Source organism: Zosterops lateralis (assembly GCF_965231275.1).
Source record: "Zosterops lateralis genome assembly, chromosome: 4".
Classification (NCBI taxonomy): Eukaryota; Metazoa; Chordata; class Aves; order Passeriformes; family Zosteropidae; genus Zosterops; species Zosterops lateralis.
In genome coordinates this window covers 35,537,593-35,557,883 of record NC_139765.1, presented here as the reverse complement: position 1 = coordinate 35,557,883, position 20,291 = coordinate 35,537,593, and the positions used below count along the sequence as shown (strand labels likewise).

The window sequence follows — 20,291 nt, the reverse complement described above, 5'->3', positions numbered from 1 at the left end:
CGGGGGTCGCCGCCGCCCCGCCACCTACGGGCCACGGCCACCGCCTCGCCCGGGGCACCCGGCTCGCCCGACGGGCTTGCGGCGCGGTGTGTCGTGCCGCCCAGCGGCGGCCCCGGGGGGCCCGCGGCCACCAGGCTCGCCCGCCGAGGGCGGGGATACCCCCCTCCTCCTCCCCGGGCTCCCCCCGCTCCCCCGCCCGGCCCCGCCCGACGGGGCGTACGGGGACCCGCGGCCGCGGGATGGGCGCGGCCGGCGCGGCGGCTCCACCCTCGCTGTGCGCCGCGCGATTGGCGGCGGGAGCGCGTCTCCCCGCCCCGCAGCCAATGAGGGCGGCGGGCCGGGGGTGATGGGCTGCCTCTCGCGGGAGGGATTCCTGGAGACGCTGCAGTGTGGCGGCGCTCCCGGCGCCGCGCAGCCCCCGTGCCGCCTCCGCCGCCCCGCCTGCCTCGCCTCGCCCTGCCCGGCCCTGCCCTGCCCTGCCCTGCCCTGCCCGCCGGCGGCCGCCACCGCCGCTGCTGAAACTTAACGCCCGGCGCGCCGCCAGCCCGCCCAGCGCAGGGGGCCGGGGCAGCCCGCCTGCCGTGCCGGGGGCGCTCCGCCCGCGCACCGCAGCCTCGCCCCGGGAGCTGCCGCCGCGGGGAGAGAGAGGCTGAAGGACGGAGCCGGCTGCGCCCGCCCCGGTTGCCAGGTAAGGCAGCGCTCCGGGGCCGCCCGCAGCCGCGCCCGGGTGGTGTCGCCTGGGGCGGGGGGGCTGCGGGCGGGGGGAGCGCACACGCTCCGGGGGCGGCGGGAACCCGCCGGCTCTGCCCGCACCGCCCGCGCTGCCCGCACTGCCGCGGGGCGGGGGCCCGCCCCCGGGGCGCTCCCGGCGGGGGTGGGGGCGTTTACGGGAGGGGCGACACAGACAAAGGGGACGCCCGCGCCCCCCCGCCCTCCTTGCTCCCCGCCCTCGCGGAGCTCCGCCGTCGCCCCCCGCCCCGGCTGCATCCCTCCATCCCTGCATCCCTGCCCGCCGCTGCCCGGAGCGGGCGCCGAGGCGGCCGCCGGACCAACTTGTTTGTGCGGGTGTCACCTGGCCGCTGCCCGCCGTGCCCCCGCCCTCGGCAGGGTCTGTCCCGCCGTGCCCCCGCCCTCGGCAGGGTGTCTGTCCCGGCGGAGGGCGGTGGGGCGCGGCCCTGTGCCCCGCCCCGCCCGGCGCTGGTCCTCTGGACCGCAGGACAGCAGCTAATCTTTTATGTATCAATTCACAAAAGCCTTTCCCACATTACTTAGGAAGGCTGTCGGGCTAATGTGTTTTCTTTCCGTGCAATTTCATCTTCTCTGACATTGTTTCCTTCATACCGGGTACCACTTGCTCTGCTTTGCTTTGGGTACGTTCTGTTCTGGTTCCTGGCGCACACGGTATGGGCAGGGGATCAGCGCTCTGTTTAAAAGTTAATTTTTGCCTATCTTACTACTAGGTGCAGTAGTAAGAAAGTGGCAAAGAATGTTAATATTTCTTTTGTTTCCAGCCTTCTGAAATAAAGCCATCAAACGACTACTAGCTTCTGGTAGTCAGTATAGTAAATAAATTAAATGTAGTCATTGGAATGAGCCTTTATGGCACTTTCAACAATCTGTAATTCAGTCATCTCTGATACAAGCTGCCTTTTGCTATTATTCATCAGACCCAGCTGAGTGATTTCTGTCAGATGGGAAGTGGTAGAGAGAAATCTCTAGGTAGATGTAACTGAAAAGCTTTCCAAGTACAGTCCTAAATGAGCACAGAAAAGCACTTGGCCAGAATCTCAAGACAGATGTTGGCATCCAAATAAATAATTTCTTTTGATATTCTGGGGGATGTCAAGTTTTATTTTCCTTATTTAATAGCCATTTGCGTGTGAGGAAGTAGCTCTGTCTTTATTACCTTGTAAACTCAATGCAAAATGTTGTAGTGCAATAATGTTTCACTGTCTCCGAAACAATATTTTCTGTACAAAGGTCAGTAGAGTAGTTTTAGATACGCATACATGTTGTAGATGACAAGTGGACTGCTAATCTGCAGCGATGATATTGATCCCCAGAGCTGCTGTGCACTGTGCCATCCATGTTGTACGTTAATCTCTTATGCGCTGTTTAAATTGCTTTATTGTCCGAGAGAGTTACTTCATCCTGGGAAAGGGAAGGATGGTACTTGTAGACCCAAGAGGAGTTTCCTTTCCTGGTGAGTTGACATCTAGAGTTACAGATGGGCAGTTGTTTTAGGAGTGTCCCTGGAAAAGGGGGCAGGGGGGAGCTTTTGGGTACAAGGACAAGTAGGCAGTGAACTAATTTGCTTTGTGAGGATATGAAATGACATCTCCTGCTATGCTTAAATAAACCTGCTCGGGAAAAGCATAAGGAGATTGCACATGTGTCTAGAATAGTATTTTCTTGTCTGTCTTGGAAACAAATGTCCTGATTTTATGTCTTGAGTCAAATATATATCTTTTTTTGTTCCAAGCTTTTTGGGTTTTTAGTTCTATTAGTAGTGTCTGAGGGAAATATACTTTAATGTGGTCTATTACTTGGCTTGTGGTATAGTTGCTCAAAATTTGCATGCATACAATTCATAAATTGAAACTATATAGCTGAAAAACATAGTGTAGGCAGTATGAGTGAGAAGAGATAATTTCCAAAAGAACCACAGGGCATAAGATAATGACATACTGTAGGAAATAATCATACTCCTGCACTTGCAAAAGCATGAAATGTTCCAGTGTAGCCATTTCATACAAGCCAAATTTTCCTTCACATTAAGAGCGCCTAAGTGAGCCTTATTAATGTTTGATGCGAAAGATGCTAAATCCATTTTAAGGATTGATACTGGAATTTAAAGAGGTAGCTCACAGACTAACAGAGCAGTTCTAATACTTCCTTAAAACAAATGTGAAAAATAATTAGTTGCCACGTCTGCCATAGCAGTACAAGTGGGATATAGCTTCCTGTCTAACAGTGATGGGCAAGAAACCCCTTAAAACTGTGGCTATAGAACAGTGTTTGATTTAACAATCTGAAATGTTCTCCTACCTTAATCGTAACCTAAATCAGATGTAAGAGGTGACCACAAGGATGTTCGGTGTTTGTTAGAGTAGTGAAGGTGTGAGATAAGGGAAGGTTGTGTTTGTCAGAAACCTAGGGGGGGGAAAAAAATAAATCTATATTCTTCCACCTAGCATAGAGACACCGGAAACATAAAATCAATTTTTATGGTCTTTTGTCAGGGTTGGCTGTAATAAGTAAAAAGAAGGAGCAGCTTAGTGTCTTGGCAGAAGTTTTTAAGCCACTCAGCTGTACAGCACTCAGTTAATTGATGTTTTCTCACATGAAAATGAAGCTCTTATTTAGTGTACTGTTGTCTTTCCCTGTCAACTCAGCAGTCTGCTTCCAATTTTAAAGATATTTGTATGTAGTTTTAGATTTGCATGCATGTTTAAGCACACAGATGAACTCTTTACTGGGAACGGCTTTCTGAATAAAGGGTGCACACAGCCTTGTATTACCTGCTGTGGAAGAGACATTAAAGTTTGTGATACAGTTGAAAAGGACAAGAAAATATTTTGGCATATCTGGAAGAAAAGCATGGAGGAATTATTATGCATGGATACCATTATCTCCTTCCCTCTGCTGGTGATGCCTATATAAATATGCAGTTCCACAAAGAAATACTTCATCATTTGATTTTACTTTGATTCTCTATAGAGTATTTGTTTTAGGCATAACTCTGTATCTAGGAAAAAACTTAATTAGAAATACAGATAAGGGAGCAAACTATCAAATTGTGTTTACAGCTGACATTTACTAAAGATACTCAGGTTAAAATAAAAGCATTTGCCAGACTAAGTAAACAAAGTGTTGGGTTTACAAATATTTTCAGGATCGTTAGGTACAAATGTCATCTTTGCTAGAGTAGGCTTTACTCCTCCCTCATACACCCCAGTAAAAGAGGGGATTAGGAAATGGGGGTTATAGCGTTACATCTTTACAGAAATACCAGACACCAAAGCAGAATGCGTTAGGAGGAGGACAACTGACAAGGGTTTTTCGTGATTTCTTCTGGTGATAGGCTAAGAGCAGGCTACAGGCAATCTCTTTCAGGGGCTACATGGATTAGCTGAGCCATTTGTGCAGCAACATGTGGAAAATTTTTTCTTGTTTAAATAAGAAAATGAGTTAAAATATTTACTAATACTCATTTTTTCTTTGAGTCCTGTGATAACTGAAAGCTGGATAGGAACTGTAATAAGAACGTCTCCTTACTCGCTACTTTTGACAAATGTTAATCAGTATGTTTTAGAGGCTGGCTTTTCTCTTCTGCCGTTTTCCCCAAGTAGCTAAAGGAGGAGCACATGAGTGGCTTATGAGAGAGCTGACCATTTTTCTTAACCTGCTTTCTTATCCCTGCCAGTCTGGAGGTATTTCCCTGAAACAGCAGGCACTGAACACTTCTCCCTCTCCATACTAGAGGGAGTGGTGTTGCCATCTTTTAAATTCTCAGAGAATTGCAAACTCGGGATGCCACTTCTCTTTTCTAGACATCCCTAAATAGACTCAGAGAAATCTATCAGAACATGAAATAAATCTGGAATGTCTCCTGTGTAGTTATCTGATAACCTTCTAATATTATAATATCTTTTTAAATGGAGATGATTCAACAAATTTTAAAACAGTAAAACAGTCAGGAGGAATTATCTAAATAATCATCTCTGAATTATTATAGTTATATAAAAATTTCAGGGAAGTAAAATTTTATTTAGGAGTGGCTAAATACAGTTTGGTTCTTTTAAGGATGCTTCTGTATGTTTCCTGGACACTGTTCAGGATTTATGGCAAAATGTATTGTAGTAGCTTTAATAATGTAGCCATGGCTCTAGTGACTTGGTAGTACGGTGCCTCAAAGCTGCTCAGTGATGTTTTATTGAATTGATTTAAAATCCATTTACAAGTTCTATTTTGCACCTTTATCTTAAGGATATTGTTTTCCTGTAATCATGTGGTTGAAAAATCAGTGTAGCAGTTGCAAAATGGGAAAGCTGGTAATCATTCCTCAGCTTGGCTCAGAGACATGAGTTTACCCATGAACTCTCATGTCCATGTATTTAAACAACTGTGTAGATAGTGCTGTTAAAAATAATTGGAGTGCTTTTGTGCAAAGCACTGTGGAAATAAAGATTGCTTGACAATTGCCTGATCTGGTTCAGGATAACAGTCATGTTTTGCATAGAAAATATGTATATGTACAAATGAACACTAGATCTAACTCTTATTTGGAAAACTTAATGGCCACTAGTAGCATGTATGTTTTTTTAATTGTTGTTTTGGAGTTAATTTTTTTTATTTAGTTTGTTTGGGGTTTTTTGTGGTTGGTTGGTTTTTGTTCTACTTTATTCCAAAGATATGGACAGCATTTCTTTATAAACATTTATTTGTAAGATTAAGTATTAGAGTTGGGAGGAATTCTTAAAATATGTGATGATACAGATAGAGATGGGGAGGGTTATATTTTTAAATTTTTAAAGGATAAAGTGATAAGGAAAACTTAGTGTTATGATGTGTTGATAGAAGATAGTTGAGGGTTAAAGAAGGATTGTGTAATACATCCTTGTCAAAAGAGTTTTGAAACTTTTTTTTGAGTAAAAAGGGACTCTTTGTGTTTCTTGTTGAAATTGTAAGCTTTGTGTTTTGAATTCAGTAAGACATTTTATTTAGTTCAAGGTGATGTTCTAGTTGTAAAAATAATACTGTAGAACAGCACTGTTGTCCGTGTGAACAGATTTTTTTTTTTCCCATGTAATAAATTCCAGAACAGATAGTGGACGGGGAATTGCCATCTCCATTATTCCAACTCTTTTCATTACATTTGACAATGATCTGGAATAAAATACAAAATCCATATTCATGAGAATACTTCTGGGTTTTTTTGTGCCAATTTTAATAAAGTTTGAAAAAGTGCTATTATAGACTGATTTCATTTGGTTTCTCATTCTACATCTGAATGTGTTTTAACAAAGTGCACTGTAATACTTATGGCTACTTCAGTTTTAAAAAAAAGTGAGTCCCTCTAAATACTGGTTCTGAGAAGGATTTGGGATTACAGCTGGGTAACATGATCTAGTCTTATTTTAAAGAGAAAAAAAAATATATGCAGCTGTAAACACTGGAGTGTTGAGGATAGGAAGAGTGCCTGTCTCAGAAAGGGTGTTGGACTAGAATTAGTTTAGAGGAGGGACTTGAGTTGTCTCAACTGAAATGTCTAGTCTGTTTCCTCATGGGACCCCTAAAAGCTTACGGTTCTCTTTGGAAAGCTGGATATGCAGAAAGGCTCCTTGATCCTCACACAGTGAAAATACCAGTATTAAGTTGTGCCCTGATATGTGGAATTTCACACAGCAACGTGGCTGGGCATACAAGCTACAAGAGCGCAGACTCAAAATGACGTATCAGTGTTTTGTCCATCAGAGTAGCAAGTGTGTGAACTGCCTTACTGAGCAGATGACACCTTTCTACTTCAAGTCTGTAGATGAGTATTTTCTTTTCTTTTAACTAGACCAGGTACAAGTTCTAGATTTGAAGTTGAAATTGCTGGATTTTGTGATTTGTGTTAATCCTTGAGAATGGAGGAGGTAATCGCCTGTCCTTTTGACCTAAAAATCACCAACCCGTTGAACTTGCTGCTATTAGCTTCTATTGTGTCTCTTGGATTAAATAGCATTTGTTGTAAAAGGTGTGACACGTTGTGTGGTGTGAAGAGGTTCTGTCTGAACTTCCCTTAAGCTGCCCTTGTATGTTATAATCCTATTTCATCCATTGTAACTGATGAGAAATTTTTGTTTATTTATCCAACTAGTGCTCATCTTTGAGACCTGATTTAAAGCTTCTTGAAGTTGCTAACTCTTCTTTCCATTTATTGTGTTCCTCTGATGTGTCCATTTATATTGTTTCTCTGATGTCCTAAATAAATTGTGGTTATTAGTAGGTGCTTCACTTAAAAAGAGACTTCCTGTTACTCTTTAAGATGTGGGAGTGCCAGTGCCCTGTGTCTTACTGTTATGGCCTGGATTTGTGTAAATAGGTTTTAGTTTCCAGATGCCCATCAGTGAGATGATACTGGAAGGACCATTCTGGTTTTGGAACTGGCTGTGCAGGTGGCAAACCTTGTGGCTGGCATTTGAACCAGGATATCCTGTCACGATTCTGCTTCGAACTAGGATAAACTTGGCTTGATTAGCATCTTCCATATCCTCTTTCCGTGTGTCAGTCTAGTGGTAGTTAATTGGTGGTACTGGAAAGAATACAGGTGTCTCTAATGAGGGTCTACCTTTGAGAGTGTACTCCCACTGAATTGCCAAAGATGTTCTCCAATAGTCCAGCTGAGGGTAGAAGGCAAATATGGGTTTTTTTGACTGCAAGTGGAATATTGGTTGAATTGCAGGATTACTAGATACTGAAATTAAAGTTTATGTATTTTCTAACAGCCCAAATATTTAATTAAAGATCTGTCTGTTATACTGTTGCATTTGATAACCGTATCTGGGACATACCAATATTTCCTTAATGAAAAGCCTGACAGTGGATGCCTTTCTTTTTGAGATATTGAATTTCTTCATAGTTGTTTTCCATATGCTAATAACAAGCAGTAACCTTGCATTTGCTCATCATCTTTGATTTTCTTACTTCATGTTTTGTTAGCTTACTCAGCTGCTAGTTAGAGCCGGGAAACACCAGGCAATATCCATGTGACCTTGACAGAGGTCACTTGCTTCTTTCATGGTGTACTATAGCTGTGTAAGGCCTTTGCTGCTCTTATTTTGTATATTTGCTTTATTTTTGTAAATCTGGCGTAACAGGATTGATCTGTTTGGGGTTTTTATTAATGTGTGTTTACACTTTTATTTTTTTTAGCATACTAAGAAAACGCTGGTAGTGAAAAATTGAAGTAAAAATCATCTAGCACAAAAACTACCTGAAGTCACATGCTATGGTTTTTTCTTGCACTTGTCATTTTCAAAATGTCTGTTTTTAATAATGGGCTTACTTTCATATTTGATATGCAAATATTTGCTTTATAAATTGTACTCTGGCTAATAATTGTGAGCTGTTTACTCAAAATCAATTATTCGTTAGAAATATTGATGAAAGTTGTGTTATAGGTGAGCAAGGCATCAAACTCACTATGGAAATCAGCATTTTAGAATAATAGTAATGAATATTTTATCTTTATATCAAGCAGCTAGAACTCAGATTTTTGAACTGAGCACTGATTATTCATGTAGTGTCAATTAGATTCTAAAGGAAAAACCAGCTAAACTGATGAACAAGTCTTTTGCAGGTATAGTAGGGACTGTCTGCACTGTTACTTAAGGATTCAAATGAATCTCCAAAGCCAAAACTTTTTTCTGCCTTTCTAGATATCTGTGCCCATCAATGGAATTCCAAAATGCATGTATTGCATATATGTGAAAGGAATAACAGTTGGCAAAATTTTGATGGAATGTGTCAGTATTACTCTGGTTAATAGATTTTTAAAATTTCCTTTCAGTATTAAAATTAAACTTGGAGCAGTTAACTTGCTTTATGTTGAAATTTGGCTCTTAGAATGTCTATGCACTTTAGCTCCTAAAACAATGTATGAATTCAGTGGTGTTTATTGATTTCACAGAACAAAGCTAAATTATTTGCTGGAAGGGATCAACACCTGGCATTCTCTAGTCTGTGGTGTCACTGTGCCTTCTTCCACTCAATTCACTGACACTTTCTGTGATGAAGAAAAGTAGTCTTTACTGGGGAGGTAAAAATCCATCCACTTGGCATAGTTTGCAGTGTTGGCTTTAAGGGGTTTCAAGTAGGTGAATGTGTAAGTCTGAAAGAATGAACTCAAGGGTGGACAAAAAGATCATAGGTGGATGTAATGAGTACTGAGCCTAGTTGAGATTGTTATAGTTAAATTGTTTAAAGTTTTGTCTTCTAGTAGGCCAAATATTGGTATTTTCATGGGTCCTTTGGGGATAAGTGTATTGATCATTCTGAATACCTTAGGGATTATGCTGATGAAGTAATACAAGGATTTGTCTTCAAACTGTGAAAAATATTAGCTTAGCCTGTCCTACTTATAGTTGTAGTACTGTTAAGATACTTACAGGTAGTTGCTTCAATCAGACTTAGAGGTAATTGTATTGAATATATTCTAGGTACAAAGTTGAAGAGGTTGTATGGTAAATAGTGCAGAACTGTGCTTAGTGCTTATCTTAAGCTGTAGTACTTAAAAAAGAGTGGGGGAACATACTGAAACTTTCCTACTCCTAAAGACCATTGGCAAATTTATTGATTGTGGCTAGTCAAGTCAAGCTGTTGTCCCATTGTTATTGACTATATTAGTTTTCTGTAGCATCTTCTGTGTAGCAAGATGAGGAGGAATTAGAAGTAATGGGCTTAGCAGTGAGGTGTGTGATGTGTGAGTGGAGAGGCTCCATGTTGTTCTGCGACAGTCAAACGTTTCGTACCTGTTGGTGCAGAGATAAAGGTGATGACCTACACAAACTGCCTAGCAGAGTTAGAACTAAACCTTAGCTGTCTGATTTCAGCAAGTTAGTGCCTAAGACTGACATGTAATAAGCATATTGACCATATGGGACAGCACGTGTGGGTACAGTCACAGCATGTACTTGCTGTGAGTTTTAATAGTAGTAAATACATGTGAGCTTTTCCCTAGATAAGGCACAGAAAGAGAGCCTGAAATAAACATACTAAAATTTTTCCTGTTACAAAACAACTGCTTCAGGCCATGTTGCTTTTTCCATTGGACTTGGTCTAGTATTGTCCTTCCAATTCTGGCTCACATAGACCAGAATTCTTGTTAATGTGTTTCTAGTGAATCATATTTTGTTTTAGATGAGCAGAACTATGTCCCAGAAATACAGCTCTATTTTTTCCCTTCAAAGGACTTTTATAGTTGAGTTGGAAGACTGCATAAGAAGTCATTTATTGTCACCATCACTTCAAATAGCTATTTAGGCTTTTTTAAATCTGTTTACCTGTTTTGTTTTTTAGGCTGCTTGCTTGCCTGGACACATGGGAAAAATCAAAAGCAAACATCATACAGTGTGGTGGCCATATTCCTTCTTTATTTTCTTTTTAAATTTTATTTTATATTATTTTTATGTATGAAGGCTCTGTTAACACCTGAATTCCAAATATAGGTTGTAACTGGTGACAGCTGTTTCATCAAGAGCTGCTTCATATTTGCAAGGAACAGTGTTTGCTCTGCAGTCTCTTTAGAACAGGGCCTGCCATATCTTGTAATGTGTTTATACTGTGCCTAACATAATAGGATCCAGATCTTTGACTGGGGACATGGACTGTTGTGCAAAAAACAAACAAAAGAAATGTTGGAAAAAGTGCCATCATTTAAGGCCCCCAGAGATCAATAACTCACTGCTGTAACCATATCAACCTTCTCCTTCAAAGGGATTTTAATTGTATCATGGAAACTTCAGACCTGCGAATCTAAGCACTTGTCTGTTAGGCATTCTGCCAGATAAAAGTATATTTTGCTGGTTATTAAGTATCTTTCATACTAGAGGATTTGGACATCCAGTTTGGAGCTCTGTTCTGAAAGTATGCTGAGTTACTCTTTAAAACCTCTTTACCTTCACCTTGGCATAAATTATAAATTTTTCAGTTTTAAATAGAAGAAAGTTTCCTGTTTCCCAGTAATCATGATTTGCCATTTTCCAGGTGGAAACTAGGTAAGCTGTTTGACTTGCTACTGAAGAAAGCTATTTTATGTATAATGCTGTGCTCACAACTGGGATTTGAATTATTTACGGGTGGGACGGTACAAAGGACCTGGATTTTAGCCTTCTGCGGCCAGGAGAGAATTCATCTGACATAAAGGAGATAAACTAGTTTCAGCTCCAGTTATATGGAAAGACCAGCTACTTCATACCAGGAAGCAGTTTCTATGATAAAGGAATTAGCAAAATTCTGCTACAGCAGCTTCCCCAGTACAAGAGCCAGTTTATCTGTCCAGAGGTTGATGTAATTATTGGAGCTTTCTGCTCCCCCCCTCAATGAGAGGCTGATACAGGAGAACCTAGTACTACTCTGATTTGTGATAGCGTAAACGGGCAAAACAAGTGCAAAGTCAAAACCATAGCTGCCCAGATAGCCCAGATAGTTTTGAATGTAGACATAAAGATTTCAGGTAAAGGTCTTAGGAATAGCTTTTTGTGGAGAGTGCAAGTCTGTACACATCAGACAGTCATTTACATTGTGTAGGCGCCAATCAAAGTAGTGTCCTATTGATGTGTTGAAACATAAATCCCATATGACTGATGGAGATCAATGGCAGAGGGAGATTAGGATAGGATTCATCTCATTTAAGTTTAAATACCTTCAGAAGGTGATTCATTTGACCTACCTTAGACCTCTGTCTTGGTGTGAGATGGACTGCTGTCTGGAGGTGGGATGGACTCTGGAGCTATCTGTTCCTTTCCAGTGACTGTAAGAAGTGTGGGATCACTAGACGAGACTTAGCCAGCCAACCTGAGATGGGACACTGGAATCCTAAGTGATGTGTCTAAAGCCTCATGGGGAGTCTGTGGCAGTGCTGGGAACTGAACTCATGTTTTCTGGTTCCAAGTTAATGCAGATGCACAATATGTCATTCTGCAGAATCTTATAATGCAAAAGAAGCATTAAGAATAAACTTTATATCTCAGGGTCTTAATAGTAGTGAAAAGTTTACTGTCAGCTCCACAGAAGGATGGGTATCTTGTCAGTAAACAAAGATCCTTGGTATTGGGAGTGACAAGATTTTACTTGCAGTTACGGGCAGTTTGAAGGCAGACTTGTCCAGTCAGTGCTGATGGAAGTGGGCTTCCTTGAAAGGAAATGCCTTATATCACTGTGGATCACAACAGTTAAGAGACCCTATGTTTCCTGAAACCAGAATATGAAAGCTAATATGGGGAGTGATAGTGGCTCCAGCAGGGTTTGGGTCTTGCCTGAAGCATGCAGGGAATCAATGAGGTCTGCAAAGTGGTCTGCACAATGAGGTCTGCATACTGGGCAGAGTGCTAGAATTGCCTCTCCTCTGGTCATCTGGTCAGTAAAGCTCTCAGTGGAGAGAAGAAAAGCAGCAGCTCAGGTGCTGCTTGTGTGTATTTTCCCTCTCTGAATCTGCAGTAAGTGTTGCACCTGAATGAGCACAGTGCTTTTAGGGGTTAGCTTGGTTCTTCTTTGCTTGCCTCCCTGCACATACCCAACCCATCCCTTCCTCCTTAACCTAATTCAAGGCTGTAGTTTTAGTGTAGCTTGTAAACGAGATGAAATCATGCTTTCTGAGCTGTAGTGCAAGATCTGTTTAAACAGCTTTATGTAATTTATATGTAGAAATCTTCTCAAATGATCCTGTCCGAGCTGTGAACCAGAACATCTTAGTAATACGTGACCCTCTTTAATTGATGGCATCACATTTCTTTATGTGGGAATATACTGCAAATTTAAAGGTTCAGGATGTAAATGTCAGGGACTTTTTCTTCCAATCGATTGCTGTGGTAAAAAGAAGGAAATAAAATGTGCTATATTAAGAAGCTAAAAGAAAAGCTGGCAATGTCAGGAGTAAAATAGGATGTGTATTTTAAGCTTATGTAGTTTCTGCCTCTAAAAATTGGAAATTGGCCACTGGTTTCATAGTACTGTGTACAGTAAAAATTGGATCTTCATGTTAGATCTAAAGTAAAGTTAAATCAGAATGGCCTAGAAAGAAAAATCTAGTACTCTGAAAAACTATTTTACAGCAAAATGGTTGTCTTGTTCACACAGATCATCAGATTTTCTCATTCTGTTCCAGCCTCCTTTCAGCCACTGAACATGATGATTTTCTAGCTAAATGAACCTCTATAAGCTAGACATCAACTATGTATAAATGCAGAACAGTACATCTAAAACCTGTCACGCTGTCAGAGTACAACTGCTTTCTCTACAAATATGGAAATTGTCACTTATCTGCATTCTCTCCTTGCCCTATTTCTCCCCCATATGTTGATATTCACCCATGTGAAAGAGGCCAATTATAGTTTGGCCGTTGTATAAATAATGCAGAAGTCGTCAGTGGCAGAAAAAAAATTATGTTAGAAGACTGAAGGATTCAATAAGGAAATAGAAGCACCTTTTAATGAGGGTAGTGATGTCTGTTTCTGTATTACTTCATGTTAAAAATGGTATTTAACCCCCTCCAACTTTTAGGAGTTATAATCCTTAATCTGAGGACTGTTTTTAATAATAAAATCCTGGTTCAATTTTCAATCAGAATATTTTGCTCTGCAATATTTTACCTTTTGGCTTTTTTCCCCAGGCACTCCTGGAAGCAGGCAATGTGTCCTTCCCCTTTGGCAGGTGTTAAACAGCACCTGAACTGGAGGGATACCCCAGGACCATGTTGAGGCTCGTAGGGAGTGGGCATCTCTTCCCCCGGCTTTGCAGAAAACATTTGGAAAGCACAGTGCAATCTGGAGTCAGGCTACCTTGAAAGTAAATTAATTAGGCTCATTAAAGGTGAAGTCACAAACTTCAGAGCAGCTGGGGTTGATTCTCAATAGCTGCTGCTGGTGTAGCTGGAGCCTGGGCACGTGCTGGGGCTCAGGCAGGCTTGGAGTTGCTGTGAAGTTGGCCAAGCTAAAATAGCACATTGTTAGCTTGGCTTTCATTGGCCTGTGCTTCTGTACAGTGGACAAAGTGTGATCCCAGATGATGGACTGAATTTGCTTAACTTCTTGTCTCCCTCCCTCCAACTGCTGTTTCTCTTCGTGTTATAGAGGCTGCTGTGGCCTTAGGTTTAGTCATATTTAAGCATCCCCTGGCGAGGTCTCAGTGGCCTGACAGCCTTCAGCAAAGCTGGCTGGGCTGCAGGGCTGCTGCCTCTGTGGGGCCTTGCACCAAAGCACCAGGTGAACGATGTGCCTTGCCTTGCCTCTCGTATCTGACTCCTCATTTCCCATGGTGATGATTTTAATGTAGCTAAAAAGGATAGTTACAGAAGGAGACAAAGAAAAGCCCTCATCTTTTGTGAGTCTTAAAACAGGAGTAGTGAGGTGGTAAGCAAGTACCTCTTTATTTTTGTTGTTCTGTTTTAGTTGGTGTTTTTTTTTTTTTTTTTTTTTTTTTTTTTTTTTTTTTTTTTTTTTTTGGGGTGGGGGGGGGTGTTGGGTTTTTTTTTAATCAGGAAGCTGCAATTTTCCTCGTTAGCTTTACTCTTTCATGATTGAGCTGTTTGTTTCCAGATGGCTCCTATGTATGCAGGGACAGGGACACACACAGCCCAATCTGTTCAGCTGCCGGCCTTGCATCGAACAGCCCAAGGTGCTGGGCATGCTGACTCATTCGGAGCAGTTGGGCAGCCCCTCCTGTAGCAGCTACTCTGGTGCTTCAATTTCCAGATAGGAAGGTTTTTTGTGGAAAGGAGAGATTTCAAGGTTCAGAAATTGATATGTAAAACTGCAGCCTCTTATCACCTTTCTAATGAAATTGAATTTATCAGTGTTTCTAAATGTGTCTGCTGTTGCAAAGCACTTTGAACTTTTTTATTCTGGGTGTTGCTTTTGGTAAGCTATCTCTCTTATCCATTCTGCTATAGCTGAGTTCTTAGTGTAATGTCAGGTGAAGTGTGTAAACATTATTTTTTTTCACATTTGACAATAGTATTCACCAGAGAACAGGGATGGTGTGTGAAAATACAAAGTTAGCACCATGTGTTTACAGGTACAATGTCAATCTTGCAATGACCTTAAGCAACACATGCTTTTTTTTTTTTGGAACACCCAAATACAATTCTTTGATTGATTTTACCTATGGCTGTTAGGATTTGAATTGACCAAACAGTTTCTGCACATTTCTTTCCTTACATGTGCCCTTCTCTTCTGTACTCTTTAAAACTGTGAGGGGAGAAGGATGGAGAATGTAATTAAAAACAGATACTGCAGTAAGCTCTGGTTAGGAGGCAAACAACATTTAATGTACTGTAAAGGCTAAAGAGATGACCTGTGTATAATCAAAAAGTAACTGTCATTAATGCAGTAGACAAGGTGATTAGGTACCACCCTAATGAAACTGTTTATGACTGATTTAATGAATTAATCAACTGTTCTTCAGTTGTTAGAATCTGGATTTCTGAATGCTTCTGTTGTATTTTCCCAGAAACAATAGTGGTGGATGGGTAAGCCCTGAAGTTCCCATGGTAAGATGCTCATTCTGTGCAGCGCTATGTGCATGTGAATTGCTGAGCATCTGGAAGTCCCTCTGACATTAAAGTGATCTGTACAAGTGAAGGTGTACTCCTAGCTAAAATACAAACTTCTGAAATGGAAGTGTGAGGTACCACTAAAAATGACTACTATGTATAGATTTAATTTTTCTGGAAGGTTTTGTTGAAACCTTTCATCATACCATGTTATTTACATAAGAGAAACATAGCATATCTGAGCCGAGAATCCCTTCAGACAACAAATTATTAATATGTTAATGTGAGAATAGATTCACAGAATCATTTAGCTTGAAAAAGGCCTTTAAGATCATTGAGTCCAACCATTAAAGGTTGGGAAGGTGTACCAGAGAGATAAGGTGAATTTTATGAAATATTTAAAATAGCTTACGAAAAGCGCGTAGTATTCTGGTAAGGTTTGTTTGTATTGGGTTGCTTGTTTGTGTGTGTGGAATTACTTGGGGTTTTTTGTGTGTGTATGTGGTTTCGTTGGTTGGTTGGTTTGTTCCTTGCTCTCTTCCCAACTCTTCCAAACATTTGAACAATTAAAGCAGGGACTGCTTTAGTCAAAGCAATGCTATTGAACCCTAGGCCTTCCTATTAATGTTTAATCAGCAAATGTGAGGTCTTCTGAAACCTTGGTCACCTGGTTCTTATTGCTGCAATATTTTGTCTCGAGAATTTTGTATGGTTTAAATTTTCTGAAGTTTCTCTTCAAAATATCACTTAAAAATCAAAGTTGTTCTTACCTCTGCTGTATTACAGCAGTGTTTAAAAATAACTCCAAGTGTGTAAGTTCAGATGGCTATCACATCAGTGTCTGAAAAGGAAGTATAAATCCCACATGGAAAACATGAGTGTGTGATCTAAGCACTCCAGAGAAGGCTGGTTTTTTTAGACTCCTTAATGCCGAATGCTAATAAAATAAAGCTTTTAGAAATAAATGGCTGAGTAGCTTTAGTTTTTGTTCAACAGCAGAAAATCAGTCATTACTCAAATAATTTTGGACACTGGATACTTTAGACGTATCAGTCTTTGTCAAAATGAATAGTCATTTTTAATTCTGCATATTATAAAAAATAATATAACCCTGTGAATTGTTCTTGAACATACTTGTGATGAGCAGCATTGTACAAACTAGAGTTCATTAAAACTTCCAAATTCCAATTATGCAAGTAGTAGGGCCTTAAGATTATCCTTATTGTGGAACAGAATGTCTTAATGCTTTCCGTTGACATTTTAACAAAAACTGGGTGTACTAAAAGTATAAGTAGTTCGGATTTTAAGAATGTCAAAGTAGTGGATTTTTTTTTTTTTTTTTAATGTTTTACCTTTATGACCTGATTTCATTGTAGCATTCATAGAATTGGACAATTGTTATTGTTGAGATAAGGGAAGGTTTCAAGCTGCCAGAGAATTTTGGGGTGATATAGAAACGTGACACAAAATATTTTTACATGGATAGTTTTCAGTACTGTTTTAGTTCTCAGTAGATTATAATTTTTGGAAGGAAAAAAGTCACTTATACTGACAATAGCGGTAGTCACACAGTGTATAAGGAGTTCAAAGGTTACTTCTTGCTCCAAGAAGTAAAACTGCCCAGAAGTTCCCTTCCATGGTAAAAGATAGTGGCATATAATTCTGTTCAAATTTAGGTTGTGCTTCATTGCTTTTGTAATAGATCTACTTGGGACAAATGCCCAAATTCAAGATGTGGTCAATGTGCTGCCACAATTACTTCATTGCTGAAGAGCTTTCTTTGCCAGAAAAAGACATCTAAGACAGAGGCTACTGTGACAAACAGCTTGAAACTCGCTACAATAGATACTGAAAAAATTCGTATGGTAAGAAAGTAACAGTGTCAATAGTTAACAATTTTGCTGGCTTAAGCTGACAGGTCAGGAAACACCACTCAGATGCTTGCTCACTCCCTTTCCCAGTAGAATAGGGAGAGGACTAGAGGGAAGGGCACAGGAAGTAAAATTGAGGATTGAGATGAAGGCATTTTGGTAGTACAGAAATAGAAGTAATAATGATGTAATAATTTGAATATACAAAATGATGCACAATGCAATTACTGTAAGTGGTAGCTACTGACTGATGCCCATTCCAAGTATCCAAGAAATAGGGCCAGCTCTCCCCTCAGTTTATATACTAAGCTTGCCATCATACGGTATGGAATATCTCAGCGGTCAGCTGGGGTCATCTGTCCTGACTGTGTCCTCTCCCAGCTTCTATGGGCCCCCAGCCTCCTTGCTTTGGGGTGGTGTGAGAAGCAGAAAAGGTCCTTGACTTATTGTAAACCCTGCTCAGCCACAGCTAAAACATCAATCAATGTGTTCACAATATTATTTTCTGAAATTCAAAATACAACACTATACCAGCAACTATAAAGAAAATCACAACCAAAGCAATGACACAGTCCTGTCCATCTTAAATATATGAGAGGCAATACTTGACCGATCTCTCCTAGTTTTTGGAATCAAGGGCAAAATTACTACTGTTTAAGCAGGTCAGGATTTGTAAATGACCAGTTCTACCAGCAGTGCCCAGCTTGAAGCACATTTGGAAGTGTCTTGTTTTCAGCAGGTGCTGGGCATGCATGCTGCTAAAATCAGGCTTAATTCATGCTTGGCCCAAAGGCAAATTTTATTCATCTGTTAGAGAAACTATGAGATAGAGGCACTTTGACCACATGACTGATGGGACTGTAGAGAATGCTGCCTGATGGAAAGCCTGACCCTGTGTTGTAGGGCTGTCTTCACAGTCCAGGATATTCTGGGTGTTAGTCTGATGCATTCCACATAAGATCTTTGAGATGAATGCAGCTGTACTGGGTAATGTGATTACTAGGTAAAACTCACTTTGCTAGGCCCGTCCAGTGGCTTTTAGCATTTTTTGAAAGTAGTGGGTTTCTACTTACTCCTTGACACAGAACGCTATTGAATAAAGGTGAATAGTGTGTTCATAATACAGGCTTTGTGATCAGGATGCCTGTCTTCTGTCCTTGTAATTTTGTCTTCTTTCATACTTGTACTTGATTTGTACAATCACTGTTTAGTAGTCTCATATATGATACTTTGATTATGCAAACCTGAATGAATTTCCAAATTGCCTCAGGAACAAATAAAATGCAAACTGGGTGGTGGATTAAAAAGTTACTAAGAGATTTCTGTTGAGTACCTTTCAGTGTCCTGCTGTTTACATGATCACTTAATGGGATCCAGGGAGATCAGTCATTAAGCATTTTTTCTGAAGGTCTTGGAAGCAGGATACCTGCTGGTACATCCAAACAGATTTCTGAAAACTCTATAAAATCTCAGCAGAGGTCTCTTGCTGATGCTTCATTTCTTATTCTTACTGCATATATGGTGCTGTGAGTCTCACATATATAAGTAATGATGTTGCTTCTTCAGCTGAGTTGAATGTGCACGCGTGACTGTAGGTCTGTGTGGAGTATACATTGGTATCGTGCAACTTGCATGCCTTGGCCAATTAGGATGTTTCTAGCCTGGCATGGTTATTTTTCCTGGCCTTGGGCATGTCTTTGCTATTCTTAGGAGCTTGGACATTGCCTCATATTCTGTCATACTGTATTTGTGGGAAAAAGTTTGGGGGTGCTAAATAAATGTCATTTAGCTAGGATACTTTAGGAGTGACCTTGAAGTATTGTCTTGGGTAGCTATGCTCAGCATTTAAGCATTAAACAGCCTCTCCAGTTCTTCAGAGTGAAGCCTTGGATTATAAACTTTCTGTGGATGTGCAGTCTTGAGGGTGAGTATGAAAATACGTGCATGCAAATATGTGTGAAAATACTGGGTATTTTATATCCTTAGGCGTGAACATGTGCGGTTGTTTTGTTCAAGCTACCTATATTAGCTGTCCATCAGTTAAATTAGAATAAAAAGGCTGGAATGAAGAATAAAGATGTTTTAGAGGTGCTAAATTAATTATTTTGTGCAAACAAGATGTTCTTTTAATAAAACATAATAAAATGACATGTAAGGAAGCAACCACAAAACCTACAAACTGATGATTGTAATGCCAATGTCTAGCACCAGTAAAACAAATAAGGCTATGAAGAGTTAGCCCATCACCTGATGTTTGTTTTTTTGGGTTTTATTTCCAAATACAAATTTCCAAGTTTTTCACATTGGCATTGTGCTGAAGTCTTTTTTGAGAATTCAAGGGGTGGAGCATTAGATTTCAATGGCAAGAATACTAGAGAATTCGGGGGAATAACTGAGCAACAAACTCTCATTCTCCCCATGTTCCTGAAACAAAGGTAGGGTCTTAGGCTTTTGTTCCTAGTGGCAGCAAGCAGATTTCATAAAACAACTCCAAAGATTTAAGTGACAACTTTCATTAATAGTGAAAGATTTTAAATTAATAACTCAAAGTAGTTGAAGAAAACAAAACTCCAATCAACAGCCAACATCTTTTGAGATTTTTTTTTTACCTCCTCCTAACAGTATACTGCTCTCTAAGTTCATAGCAATGGCTACTAAAGGACATTGGTTTTTCAGCAATCAAAAAGTAAAATATTTGGACAGTTAATGGCTGAAGGTTTTTTGTTTGTTCAACGTTGTGCTCAGGTTATTTACTCTAGTATCCTCAAAGAATCTTCAACACTTTCAACGCTGTGATGTTGAAAAATCATAATTATTTTGCCATTAGGCAAGTTAATTTATAATACTTTGTTTTGCGCAAGAACCTTAAGGCCATGTACGAGTTGGGCATCTCAGGTTTTCCAAAAGCTGGAATGGTAGCTCTTTAATGTTGCAAGATGTTGCTAAATAAAGATATTTTTTGCTCGGTGCTACCACTCAGCTCCTTTGTTTAGGCAGCCTGCAGGCATTCTGAAGGACTTAAGTTTTAGCAGCCCCAAGCCCTCTTCTGAAAATAAGTGTGTATATATAATTCCCATAAAGATACCTCTGTCCGTTTACCTTCCCTTAAGAAGGGAAAAAATACTGCTAAATATTCCTCTTACAGTGATTGGTTCCTTCAAATC

The 20,291-nt window shown here is 40.5% G+C and overlaps 1 protein-coding gene across 5 annotated transcripts in view; it reads left to right on the top strand.

The window, feature by feature from the left end:
- The first annotated feature begins 638 nt into the window (after positions 1-638).
- SYT1 (synaptotagmin 1) overlaps positions 639-20,291 on the top strand; it is a 345,379-nt gene continuing 325,726 nt past the window's right edge. For 2 of the 5 annotated variants that reach the window (XM_083859070.1, XM_083859064.1), the window contains exon 1: positions 1,284-1,370. The gene's annotated coding sequence lies outside the window, so the exon portion shown is untranslated. Of the gene's footprint in view, positions 689-1,283; positions 1,371-2,147; positions 2,204-20,291 lie in introns of those variants that run through there. The other 3 variants (XM_083859065.1, XM_083859069.1, XM_083859066.1) reach the window with 3 other exon arrangements.